At 39.1% G+C, this 14049-nt stretch overlaps 1 protein-coding gene across 14 annotated transcripts in view; it reads left to right on the top strand.

Moving 5' to 3' along the window:
- The window catches only part of syt1a (synaptotagmin Ia), a 204509-nt gene that overhangs the window by 69581 nt on the left and 120879 nt on the right, over positions 1-14049 (top strand). The window contains exon 4 of one of the 14 annotated variants that reach the window (XM_042403765.1): positions 13717-13777. The exons of the other annotated variants lie outside the window; for them this stretch is intronic. The gene's annotated coding sequence lies outside the window, so the exon portion shown is untranslated. The remainder of the gene's footprint in view (positions 1-13716; positions 13778-14049) is intronic. 14 annotated transcript variants of the gene reach the window in all.

Raw genomic sequence — 14049 nt, forward strand, 5'->3', positions numbered from 1 at the left:
GGGTTAAAATCCAAGTGTACCATGGTTCCACTTTTTGCCGGAGTCTTTATTCCTCCTTTCCACGTGTTTCATGTTCAGTAGCCATCAATAATCCCCAGAAAGAATTGTTTCCTACTGTACCACTAATCCCCTGGGTTCCTTCTGGTCCACAGTAGAAACAAAAAAAAGACCAGAAATGGTTTGACCAAATTATCCATGTGATAAAAGGCAAGTCTTAAATGCTTCCAGCATTGTTGATTTTGTTGTTTTGCAGAACTATTTTATTTTTCCATCACTTATAGTAAACATCATTATGGGGAATTTTTAAAAACCTTATGTTCCATTAAGTAATTTGCTAGTTTTTATGGCAGCAGTTTTTGTGAGTGTCTGCTAATTTGCGAGTGTTTTATTGAGTTTGACCCAGACAGCTCTGTAACCTCCCGGCATTTTCAGTGTGCAGATAGCAGAGAAAAGTTTGTAAGGTGACTCATTCTGGATTAATTTTACTTGAAAAACTAATAAGTGGTTTCTGCAGAGTTCACCTACCCTTATTCAAATACTAAAAGTGTAAGTATGGTGTTTTGAAAAATTGCAGAAGCACTTACATAACTTACCTGAGTCATATACGCATTAGAGTTAAAATGCTGTTGCTAGTTTTGATTTTGCTTTGGTTGATGTTTTGGCTTATTGGTCTGTTGACACATCAAGATATATAAATCTCACCATTTGGGTCAATCAGTACTAAATCTGCCAGTGGATGTCATCTCTCATGGTGACTGACAACTGTCTCATTCAACCCCATAAACTCTTATTTCCTGTAAACGTGTGAGCAGACTGTAAACAAAGTGCTGCCAAGGTAATTATATAGCAGAAATAAACCAATTCATACATAATATTTTACAGTTCAGAGATCTAAAACAGCAGCAAGCATATTTAATTGTAGATGTATGAGCATGTTTGTGTTGGTACAGAATTCACTACAACCATAATGTATGTCAAAGTCTGATTGGTCACTTGTGAATATTGACTGAATGTTTCTGGACATAATGGGGCAGTGATTGATAATTGATAAGATGCTATTATTCAGCCTGTGATCAATTATCAGGTCACCAGCTACTAACACTTGGGAAATATCATTGATCCTGAATTTTCCTCTGATGTGACTTTCAAAAGATGTTGCTGCTAAGTAGAAATCACTCTTTTAAGCCATGCTAGCAGCGTTGCTCTATTGATGTCGGTCGGTCGATTGGTTGGTTCAACCCCTTTGGTCCAGACTGAAATATCTCAGGTTTTCAATTATCCAGTGAAATATCTCAACCTCTACCTGATGGAAAGTCATGAAATGTTGTAGACATTCACGGTTCTTAGACGCTGTATCCTAATGACTTTCGTGATCTTCTGACTTTTCATTTAGCGCCACAGGGAGTTTGACATTTGTGGTTTTGACTGAAATGTGAATCCATTAGATTTGTTGCCCTGAAAATTGGTTCATACCTTCATGTCTCCCTTGTAATAACATTGATGATCCCTTAATTTTTCCTCTAGCATTATCAGGTCAAATATTAAATTGTCCAGTACTTCGATTTTTGACCAAAGTCCAATGACCATCAGCCTCAGCTGTACTTTGTGTATAGTGCTACTTAAAAAATGTTAGCGTGCTTAACTAAGATGATGAGCATGGTAAACATTTTACCATTGTCATTGTGGTGAAGTTAGCATGCTGACGTCAGCATTTAGGTCAGTACAGCCTCCCTGAATAACTAGTGTGGCTCTTAGTCTTGGTGTTTGATCATTGCTCATCTAGATAAAGGACACAACAACAATTATGTGGACTTAATTACTGTAGGATTCATTATGGCAAGTTCTGCTCCTCGCCATATATGTAACTAATGCACATGGTATCAAATAAGTTGTAAAGATGACGATAAAGATGACAATTATCGCTGGGGGACTCTCAGATAGTTTTAACCTCATTTTTATATGTAAAGAAAGGCCCAAATATCCAATCAGAGGTGGCAGATAAGTCCCTCATTACATTTTCCAAGCTTCATCAAACTAAATCATGCTTTTGTTTGCTAGAAAATTCAACAAATTAAAATGTCTGAAACAGGCCAAACCACATCCAATATAGGTGGAAAAAGTGAAGATATTAATGAAGTCAGTGGAAAATGGAGTCACAGCAGGTTTCATAATCCCTCACCATTACCAGCTTCATAAATACGATAATATTTTCCAGACCAGGCTAGACCTCTATCTGTCACAATTCTCATTCACTCTTTTGGCTTGTCATTACCAGCACGAAATGAAATCCTCCTTCCCCACTGTCAAGGTTAGTTTTCAGCCATGTTTCCTTTTCAGAGGGGACAGACGGCACTCCTTGTCCCCCTTTTTAATCTTGCTGTGCCACTATTTCATTTCCTGCCTCGTTCATTGAATCAATCCAAGCCTGCTATTCAATAATGGTGGGGTGACACCAGGCAGACACAATTTCATGTCACTCTCAGACTTGGGGATTTCTGACAGAACCAATAGTGCAGTTAGTTTTTAATTGATGTGTCATAATCCTTATTATGAATAGCAAGTTAATACTTTAAATTGGGAAATGGGGAAATAAAAGACTATGAATTTAAATGCTTCCAGGCTTACAAAACCCCAGAAATACACCACAGAATACAAAACATAAAGCAAATCACTTCTTAGGTTGTAATATAAGAATGGATGTGTCACAATGAACACAGTTTAAACACAGTGCAGTACAGTATATGTAGAATATGATCACAGTTGGTTAATCAGCAAAGGGTGTATGGTGGGCAGACTAATTGTTATCCAGTTTTGAAAAACTATAAAGTCTAATAATCATTAACCCACAGTTGCTATGGTTATATTACGTGTGGGGGCAGAATTGGCAGTTTTAATGCTTGTTCTTGCTAATTGAAGCCTATTCACTCAGCCTTGCCTTCCACAGGAGAAAATCCTGACAGAATATTAATCGAGTGAAATGCACCTTTTCTAGGTGTTTAAAGGTTTATAGATTGGTTTTATATTTTGAAGGATAGAAAAGATATTTTTGGATTATTCAGCAGTATAACTTTGCAAGGTTATGTGTGTTAAAGGAAAAGTACAGTTTGTTACTACTTGGGTTTATTTATTAAAAATAGGTCAAAAGAGTCATGAGCAGTCAGATTATCGGAAATATTTTAAACAATCCCACCAGATTACCCTCATTTATTTTGATGAGAAAACAAAGGCTAACAGTGAAATTATGACCCAAACTGTCCGTTGACAACATCCACCAGTGTGCAGCTTTCCAGTTCAACTTTTAGGAACCGTATCTGCTGCAGTTTTGCACTTTCATTGTTTTCCTGTTTTATGATGGAGGAGCACTCACTTTTGGTTTTAACTCCAAATAAAGCGGTACCTAATCTGTCAGAACTGTTTGCTTGTTTACAACCTGTCTTGTCGACTGACCGTTTGTGCTTGTCGTCCCGTTGGACCTACTTTCAGCTAAGCCTCTGTGACCGAAGATATAAGCCATTACTTTGGTCAGCACAGTGTTATCACAACCTTAGAACCAATGGCTAGACATAGCAAAATAAAACTCCAGTTTTAATAAAGTAGAGTTGTTCTTTAAAGATGACCTTCATGGATTTCAAAGCCTCCAGTGTTGCTCTGAACCCCTATGAACACTCATAATGTGCTACATAGCAGGGCAATGTTATTTTAATGCATTTGAAGTACAGTATTGGATACACAGTATACAGCAGTATATAAAGCATAGCATATCAGATTATGCCACAAACAGCACGAACATTTTCTTGCAATGAAAGAGTGTGCTCCGTATGTGTGCACAACAGTTCCTCAGTGACTCTGATGCATGCTTGAGGCTGCCATGCGGTGTTTAGTAACCATCAGATGGGGTGGCTTGTTTCTGTCAGTGCAGCTCTATGATCCTAACATGGTGAGAGAAAAAAAAAAGAGTCCCCTCTGGATAAGCTTAAGAAGAAGACAACACATGGAGGAAGATGGTCTGGCATGTTCAAAATGGCCACAGGGAAGCCATTTCCCACAATACTCCCAAGTCCCCTGGCTCCTTGGTGTCGATCTGTCCTTTGTGAGCCAAAGCGTCTTAGACACATTGCGGTCACCATGGGCTGGAGGAGATATGACAAATACAAAAGACCGACCCTGTTTGCTTCTCTCCCTTGAGAGAATAACGTGTGGCTCATTGATATCGTATGGGCTTAGCTGTCTAAGACACTTCTGGTTTCTTTGGAGGGCTGTCAAATTCATTAGTTAAGTTTCAGAAAATTAGCATACATTCCTAATACTAAAAAAAAAAGAGAGCTGCACTCTAATAAAACTGGATGAAATTCAAATATTTACTGTGCTTGCAGCGCAGTGGGTCTGGCTTTGATAATCAGAAATGGTTAAACAATAAATAAAATAACATACATCTAAATCTTTTAGCTGCTGTGCTGAACAGTAAATCATTTACATTTCAACTTGGATTCTTTATTGAAATTCAGCCAAAAAAAGTACCCAAAAATAAGAATTTAACACAAAAGCACTGGAACTAACTAACCCCAAAAAGATATCAGATGTTTTTTTTTCTGTTCTTCCACCAGCCTGTCATCATGTAGCTTCTATCTCCCTCCCATCATGTTCCTATAGAGATCACCCATCATCAAAATCACAGCTCACATTTCATTAAAAGATATCATTTCATTCACTAAGGGGAAAGTGCGCCTGTGTATGTTTTTGGAAATAACCCAAAAAAGCCAATCGGAAAACTGATTTGGCTTGCCCCCCTCCCCCCAACCCCCTCAGCATGCAGAGACATGTACTAGTTCTCTGGTTTCTTTGGGAGACAGACTTCAAACTTCTGAATTAGTCCATTTTCTGTTCATGTACAGACAGGATAGAAAACCAACAGTGTGGAAGGGCACCGCCAACTCCTGGTGTGTGTTAAATTGAAAGCAGGTTTTCTTGTGCCTTGAGTTTGTCCCCTGAAAGAAACCATCACGGCTGCCGTATAACTCATGGGGACCAAAGTAGATACAAACCCAAGATGGCTCACTGCCTCCCAGTAAGACATTATTATAGTCTTCATCTTTGGACTTCATGGGTGATTCACAGAGACTTATGTAAAGAAATATGAATCCATACTCCGAGACGTTGAAAAAACTAAAGACACAAAAAGCAATTCTCATCTCCAATAAGGAGATTATTTCTTGGTTCTGTTTGTTTATATGTTTCTTAATTGACATGATATCTCAAAGACTTGTGTTAGTTAAAAGTCAAGCAGTGAGCCAAGAAATAAGTCATTAGTTTTTGGTGTGGATCCAGGGATTCTTATAAAAGATTTCCTCACATTTTGAGATAAGGCCTCTTTTAACATTTTTACTATTTTCTGATAAACTACTGCACTTACTTGAATGAAAAGAACCTGGAGCAAGCACCCATGATTGTCACTGTGAGTAGTTTGATGCTTGTCTGGATCCTGCATGTAAAATATGCCACTCTTAGAGGGCTTGTATTCAACGTTTTATTTCCAGTTGAAACTAAAAGAAAATGTAACCTATGATCATGTTTTTACAGAAGTATCTCTAGGTACTCCTCTTATGTGCTCTTTAAAGAATTTAATGCTACAAAACAGCAGATAATCCAGTGCAATTTGGCTTTTCTGATGGAAGTTGGCAGCGATGTCCTCTTTATGCAAATTAAATCAGTAAAGCATTGTAAGTAGCACAAACGATTCCAAGATCTTGCTTAGAGGCAGTTTCTGGTTAGACATGTGGATATAAATAAAAACAACACTCCATGAAGGATCTTAGCCTGACTAGAGTTCAATTTCACTTCTCAATATTACTCAACAGAGAAACACAGGACTCTTGTGGATAATGTAACGATCATATATGTTTATATTATGACCACCAGTTTCAATGATTTTAACCATCATGTTTTGTTTGTGATTTTTGCATCGTTGCTATGGAGAAGAAACCACTTAGAAGTGCAAAACAGAGTGATAAAATGATTTCAAAATGCTTTGTTGTTGCTGAATTCACTCAAAAGTGACCCTGAAATGAAAAGTAAACTGATTTACAATGTAGATCATAAAATCTGTTGTCCATCTGCCGAATTTTCAGCTCGGTGATTGGCTGTTTCTTGCCAAAATGGACTGTCTTTTCTAAAGCATCTTTTTTTACTGATGATTAAACTGGGAGAATTTAATGCCAATCCAAGCTGTAGAAGAGCTTCAACTCATGTCATGCAACAAGTGATGGGATTTTTACTAATTGAACCACTTCACAACTCTATAAGGTCTCATCCAAGCATAAATTGATGCAACAACACAACCCAAACCACCTACAGTCAGAAAACAACCCAAACGTGCAAGAAAACATCAACATCTGAAATCCAGTATTCCTCTTGTTTTAAAAACTCCTGCACAATAAATTGAAGCAACACGGCCTGATGCTCATATTCAGCTGTTACTCCATGTTTTCATAACTGGCGCCACTGAAATCAAACACAACGGCCCTAGTAACAAGCAACTTGTAAGTAAAATTACAATTTTTTTACAAGCCCCAAATTGGTTGTAATGAATCAGGTCTTGGATATGTGAACTCTCCTGCTACGGCTCGGAATTAAGACAAGTAATTGTTGGCTGCATCTCGTTCTCTATGTTTGGAATTGTAGGTTTGCAAAAGCACTGAACATGAGTATTTCATTATTACTTGATGATTGAGAGCCAGAGAGAGCTGGTGAGGAGGAAAAAAAAAAAAAGTATGAGAGACAGAAAGATCCACAGTCCCAACCCACTCTACTGATTGCTGGCAGGAAGAGGCAAATCGTCTCATGTACCAAAGGTGGCAGAAATGATGGGAGGCATCATATTAACAGGATCAAAGCTGCCTCATTCTAATCTGTTCCTCGACTATTTGAAATATCTGGGGCAAGCAAGCTTCTCAAACTGCTTTTAGATCAGCTTCTGGTGACTCATCACGATGCCTGAGCCCAAGGCACTTCCAAACCGAGTCAGTGTCAAAACTAAGCAACATTTGTTTTTGTGTAACACCGCGGGGAGGCTAGAATATCTGAGTTTGGGAAAATTTAATGCTGTTTTGAGTGGGAGGTGGTGTGTGTGTGTATACTGTATGTGTGAGGTAAAGACTGTGGGTTTAATCCCTCTTTCCTCTCATCAGGGAGTGTGGGTGGTATTTTTTTTTTTCCTCTCGGGGATTAAGCTGTTCCTTGGTAAATATTCAAAATTCAAAGGCCTCTCTTGCTACTGTACCTACTGCGAACAAACAGACTCGACACATTCAGAGCAGATGACACTCTTAAACACTATCTGGTCTATCTGTTCCTTTTTTTTTAAATTCTTCTCTGATGTACAATACCGGACTGGATGAGAGGTTGGATCTCTTCCATTGACGCACAAACATTTTCCTTAGAAATCAAGACAGATAACGGGATGATAAATAGACCCGAGTCTCTCAGTCAAAATGGACTGTCGAGAGCCTAAATGTCACCATTTGTAGAGCTGAAGATACATTTTATCTTGCAAAGTTCAATTTTCCCTCCCGCGTTTTAGCTCTCAAATGTTAGTCCTGTGTTCTTGGTGAGTTCATTCAGACTTTTCCTGCTTACAACTGTTTCCCAGAGCAACAAACAACAAGGAAGTGTTTGTCCCACCTGCTGATTTGTGTTGAGATCACATCAATGAGAATAGATGGGGAAAAGGTGACAGACTAAGATTTTGACACTATTTCTGGTTTAAACATGAGTATGTTTACTATCCTCTCCATTTAATTAAGAAACTTATAAAGTCTAAGAAGTCCAAAGACAAATGGATATTGTATTTTCTCGTTTTAATTATCGCTTTAGCTACTTGCTTTCATCCCTTCTACACATCACTTTGCTTCTGCTTCTGTTTGAAATACAGGTCTCTTTACTTTTCTTTCAGTCTCTCTGTGCCACTGAAGTGCATCCGAACTTTAAACCAAGAAGACATTTAACCTTCTCACTTCCTGCCCGCAGGCTGCTTTGAATTAGACTGCTAATGGATTGATAGGCCGAGCGGGGAGCACTTTAGTTGCATCTCAGCGTTACCGCGGTCCGCGCCCGTCTTTCCTCCTCACCGTCATAATGACACACGCCGAGGCTAACATAATTGCGCTGAATTGTGTGTTTAGCAAACTTAATCTGGCGAGGAAATATTTAAACAGACCGCAGGGGTGACTCTCAATCACACTGATGACGCCCGTCCGGCTCGTGACTTTGCATATGAGAGCTCGTGGCCGAAAACTCTCAGATGGATTAGTAAGACGAGTGAAAATCATCGCTAGCAGCAGCGTGTCAGTCGCGGACATGGATTTGCTATTTTGGCTGTAATTTTCTTTTTTTTTTTTCTTCTATGTCTCCATTTTGTGATGCTGTACTCATTACATGCAATACAAACATAATTAGCTCCTTTCAGGTGGTTGCATCCTATGATCCTCCTTTTGGGCTCCGTTTCCTTTCCTACTGTAGGTGTGTAATTACTTCACTGGATGGTTCAATGGTTCTCATCAGTGTATGTTGCTACAGAATCTAATTATAGTGTAATACTTCCTAAACTTTTTGGCTTGTGACCCTTTGAAATAAAGCTTTGGCCACTCCAATGGCCATTTCCATTTCTGGGAAGTTTTTTGAAAAGAACTATTTAATAAATGGTAAAATAGAGACAGTGTTCAATTCAGCTTAATTGCTACACACAACCTAGTGTTTTGACAGGTCAGCTGAACAAATGTACAATTCAGCGTTCGTATATGAAGAATCAAGTTTATGATAATAAATGAATGATTCATAAATGTTTAGTTGAGTTTAAATAGAGCAGGTCTTTCAGAGGTGTTTCTCTGGAAATCTGTAATTACATTTAAACTCAACTAACTGAAATAACCACTACATGAACAGAGGAGAAATGTGGGACTTGTGACAGTATGCTGTCCAACCTTTTTTGGACTGTACGCAGAAATTACAGAGTTCAGAGTTGTGTGGGAGGCAAACTTATAATACAGTTAACTCTCTTAAATTTATCTCTGTTTTACCTATAATTAGTACCAAATTACACAGTTCTCTCTGGAAATTACCAGGAATTAAACCTGTGAAATGAAGTGTTACCAAATTATCCAATAAGTCACAAGCAAAAAGCAAATATTATTTAATAAAGAAAATAATAATTTATGTCTGCTTTTCCATCTAGTTAATCATCTCACGACCCCTCAGATTTATTTCGTGACCCAGAGGGAAGGTCCTGACCCACAGGTTGACCACCACTGTTCTAGTTTATGTGTTTCCTTGAAACTGAGATTTTTCTCTGTATTTCACTTTTAAATGAATATACTGGTGTGAAAGTGTATGTCAGGAGCCAAAACAAATTTAAGTTTAATATTATGACCTTTACAGCATAAGAACAGAATTGATTATCATAAGATTCACATTTACTCTGTGTTTAATATGTTTCTGTAAAGTTCCACAACAAACACTCAATGATGGGAAACTATAACAGCATCATAAATAAATGAAGTTGTGACCAGCGAAGGAATTGGGAGACTTATTTTTTTCATATCACATGGAATGAGGTGGCCTCAGACGTGGTTGGATATCTGTGCTCAGCCTCACAAAGGATAAGGGATTTCTCTCGTCTAGCTGACACCAGCCGGAGCCAAAACACCCAGATGCTTGTTTAATGCTGCGCTGGCGCACAGTCGGCTGTAAATTGAACATGGGAGTATAATTCTGGGTGTCTGTTTGTTGTGTTCAAACACCGGTGAACCTTCTGCCTGTGTGGCTTCATCAGCGCTCACCCACTTCAGAGAGGGCTTTTTAATTCCTGCCTCCCGTGTTTGAAGGATGGCAACAAGCTGAACCCCGATGCAACAGTTTCCACAGAAGACGAGGCAGATTAAGTTTTTTTTTCTTGTATTGCTCTCTCATCAGTGCACTGTCTGCTCGAACTATGTTACAATTCTATTTAGTTAATGTGTAACTTCACCAGTTGCACTGCGTCAATGTAGGTTTGCAGTCGAGTTGCTAGGTAACCAAAACGCCTCCTAAGACTGTGCTGTTATTTCTGAAAACGACGTCAGGTTTTTCACACCTCCAAGAATAAATGCTGTACTCACAAGCTGCTTTGTTAGGCAGAGAGGCTGAGGAGTGTTGCCAAAGTAAAACTAAAATATGATCATATCTCTTTTTTTTTTTGGGACTTCGGGGGGAAATCAGAAGAACTTTTATTAATCCTTGAACATTCTGAAGAATTTACCTGTATAGAAACTATATAGAAATATACTGAAGATGAGGACCACAAAATGCAAATGAAATTGAAGCAGGACATTAAGGTTGAACTATGAAGACAGTGGAGGGTCAGGAACACGTTTCACTCTGTTCAGCAGTCCTGTGAACATGATCAAAGCCTGAAAGATGCCATTTCTTGGAAAAATGTGCACGAACAAAATATTGACTGTAGATAAACATGGACGTCATGACAGCTCCTCAAAAGTGAAGCCAAAACATCTCGATTGCCCCTTAGTGGCTGCAGTTTAGGTCGTAAGTCCCGCCCCCTCCATGTTAGCGGATGGGACATGAGCCAAACTAACAAATCAAATACATGTCAAATAAATTAAACCTCGTGCATATAAACATATAAACAAAGCTTTGGACAGCGGGATGGCTGAAGGGGGCGTGTCCTGCATGCTGTCATCCCGCCGCCTGACTCTACTGCGCAGACTCTGGCTCCAAATGACGTCACACAAGCAAGATGGCAGCTCCCGGAAAGGAGATATTTTGGCTTCTCTTTTGCATAGTGGTAGGAAGTGGAGACATGTTGTCTATATTTATTACACAAAATGACACATGCGCCGCAATTATTGAACAGACAGCTTCAGAATGATGCGTACACGTGATGTGAGCGTTTTATGCAGAGTCTAAACAAATTCCACAGTGCTTTTACCTCCAGAGCATAAAAGCACTAAAGCCTCCAAGCGTCCCACTGCAGTAATTGTCACAGCAGGGGTCAACTTGACACATCAGGCTTCCCCTTTTAGGCTGGCCCTCCCCGCAGATCTCCAAACATTTTTGCCTCACCTAACTAATCATATCTTTTAAAAAATCCACAGCAAAAATGAGAGAAATTACAGTATTTATTCTTTTTGGCAGTTTTCAAGCACACCTTGTCCCCTCGCACTGAAAGATGAAAAAGCAGCAGGCGCCTTTCAGGGCATCTGCTCTTGGTAATAGCAGCGAGGCAGTAGGAGCAAATGAAAGCCCAGTTGGACCCTCAAAGGCAAGGGAAAGGAGCTGGAGTCAATGGACCCCTTTGCCCCTAGAGTCAAGCTTTTTACAGGCTCAGACCAGCTTTGATCATCTGCTGGAAAGCCCAAGCTGAAGAGGTGCATTAGAGGCACTGGGATGGCAATCTTTTTATGATGCTAATGCATTAGGCTTCATTTTGTGGCCTCATTTCTTGTATTAAAAATATTCCAGAGATGAATACATGAATGCACATTTCTGGCTTCAGCTTATACTTTCCATTACACTGTATGAAACACAAACTTTATGATATTCAAGGGACCAAACATTTGTGACCTTTAGTTCTTGAACTAAAATAGTATTGGGCTTATTACTTCTCACTTATAAAGAAGGTTATACTGTACAATAGTAGTTTTTGTGATAAGCTTGTGCAGATGTTTGAACATAGGTGCAGCAAATATACAGTATGTGAGGATAAAAACCCAGCAGATACATTTTAAATACTAACACAGAGAAAATGACAGATGCTGTAATGACAGTGTATTTTTTTTTCCTTGATGAAGGTTGTTGTTCTAAGATTACTACCTTTCAAGTGTCAGGAAAGGAAGAAGGAATAATAGACAGCAGTTTGAGTGAATCAACAAATGAATTTAACCAGTTTCTTTCTCATAATACTCCCCCCAAAAAAACCCACTACTAGTGGCTGGCATTGCACAGGTGCATCTGGCTCTTTCGCTGCTGTCACCATGGAGACGACCCCCCTCTGGCCTAGTTTTGTTTGCCTGCCCTTCCTAGCACATAAACATGAGTGCAGTTCTTGCACTGCTCCTCGGAGAGCTGACACTCCTGTTCACACATCATGATTTACATTTCTGCTGTGATAAACCTGAAGAGGGTAGAATTCATGATCTCTCAGACATCACTTAGTCATAATCACATCTATTGTAGGCAAGTGGGGGTGGGGACACACACACTACACTACACTACACTACACTACACTACACTACAAGGTTATTCAGACATTATGCAGTGTTCATGTTGATGTTCAGTAGGTTAGTAAATCTGCATGCAATTGCAATATAAAGAGTTTTACATTAAAACAGTAAAAAAATTACATTTGCATGATTTACAATTCAAAAAAACTCCTTTTTTATCTTATACTGGCTCTTTATGCAGCCCTTCAGTTCATCTGAAACAGATCGTTTTAGCTCCTGTCTCTTTAAGGACTGCTCTGTTCTGATTGGTTAGCCTCCAGAAACTGCCACTGCTACGTAAACAAACAGTAGTTGTCGGATTTTGCTGCTTTTTTCTCATTCTTTACGCAAAATGGAAACTTCTCAAATACATCCGTACATGTTCGAGCCTGAATCCGATCTGAATGAGTGAACAACGTGAACAACCTGTGGAACTTCCTTAGCAACAAAGGCTACAGAACGGACAGCCGTTTGTTGGCATATGTGAACAATATGATGTCATTATGAGGAGGAAGTAGAGGTAACTTTGCAAACAAAGTGTTCAGAGAAGGTTGAAGTCCTGGCTTTTGACTTGTAGGGAGCAGTTCTACATATGTTCACCTCAAATTTTGGAAGTTTGACCATGTTTAACATAAACATCTGACATCAACACTACAAAAATAACAGATAATCACAAAAAGCATGATATGCCCACTTTTAAGGAGGATTGGAGTTTGTTTAACTTATTTTGCTGAAAAAAATACTGTCTATATTTTTTTATCTTTCTGAAAATTGTACACATTCTATCTCTCTCATTAAAAAATCCAGAATCTATGTTTATCGACTTACTATTGGAACATGACTGGCCTCCAGACTAGTTGTTATGTCACAAAAATCACGTTCATACATAGACATCTTAAACTCAGATTTAAATCAAGCACAGAGAAACTTTCCCTCATCTGCAGATGAATGTGAAAACAGCCCCCTAGTGTCCAACTCATCATTCACATACTGCATATACATGATTCTGCACAGTGTGGGTAAAACATCCAAGTGAAGTAACAATGTGCAAAACACATTTTTGAGGGCATCTTTTAGGATCTGCAAATAAGCTTTTGAGTTACTTCCTTTTTCTGAGAATTGGCAGGCTGTAAAACATGCAAACAGAAACAAGGGTGAAGCTCCAAAGAGATTTTATTGCCTTTAAATTACATGCTGTCGCCTTCAAATGTGCATTGCACGGCATTCAAAACATAACAATATTGCTGAATGGTTTTTTACGGGTCATGGTTTGGCTTTCTTATAGAGGCATGCCTTTAATCTCCTGATGTTTCATGTGGAGTTTCCCCTGTATTCTCGCTTTATTCTTGTAAAGCCACAGGATATCTTGAGTGAAGTGTTGGAGGTCTTGTTTATCCTAGATCTCCACATCCTTTTCCAATCTCTTTTTTAATGATATATCCGCCCTCTCTACTCACACACCGTTTAGGGTCCCCATGCACCTTGTGATGCTTCAGGCATGTGTATGAATAACAATCATCTCACCTCAGGTAAGCTATAAGAGCATCGCCTCCAGTAGATGGATAAACTATTGTGGGAAATGACATAGAATGAGATAGGAATCACCCATCCTTGGTCAAGATGGAGCCCACTCTCAAATGGCGGTCTGCCAACCAAGCGCACAGCTATCTCTTGTTCATGCAATTGCACGGCAGACCAGACACATGTCAACATCCATCATGATCATATGTGACCTAAACTGGTTTAGTCCATGAACAGTGTTTACATGGAGTGAGTACTACATGTACATGATGTAGTGACA

Source organism: Thunnus maccoyii, chromosome 23, assembly GCF_910596095.1.
Source record: "Thunnus maccoyii chromosome 23, fThuMac1.1, whole genome shotgun sequence".
Taxonomy (NCBI): Eukaryota; Metazoa; Chordata; class Actinopteri; order Scombriformes; family Scombridae; genus Thunnus; species Thunnus maccoyii.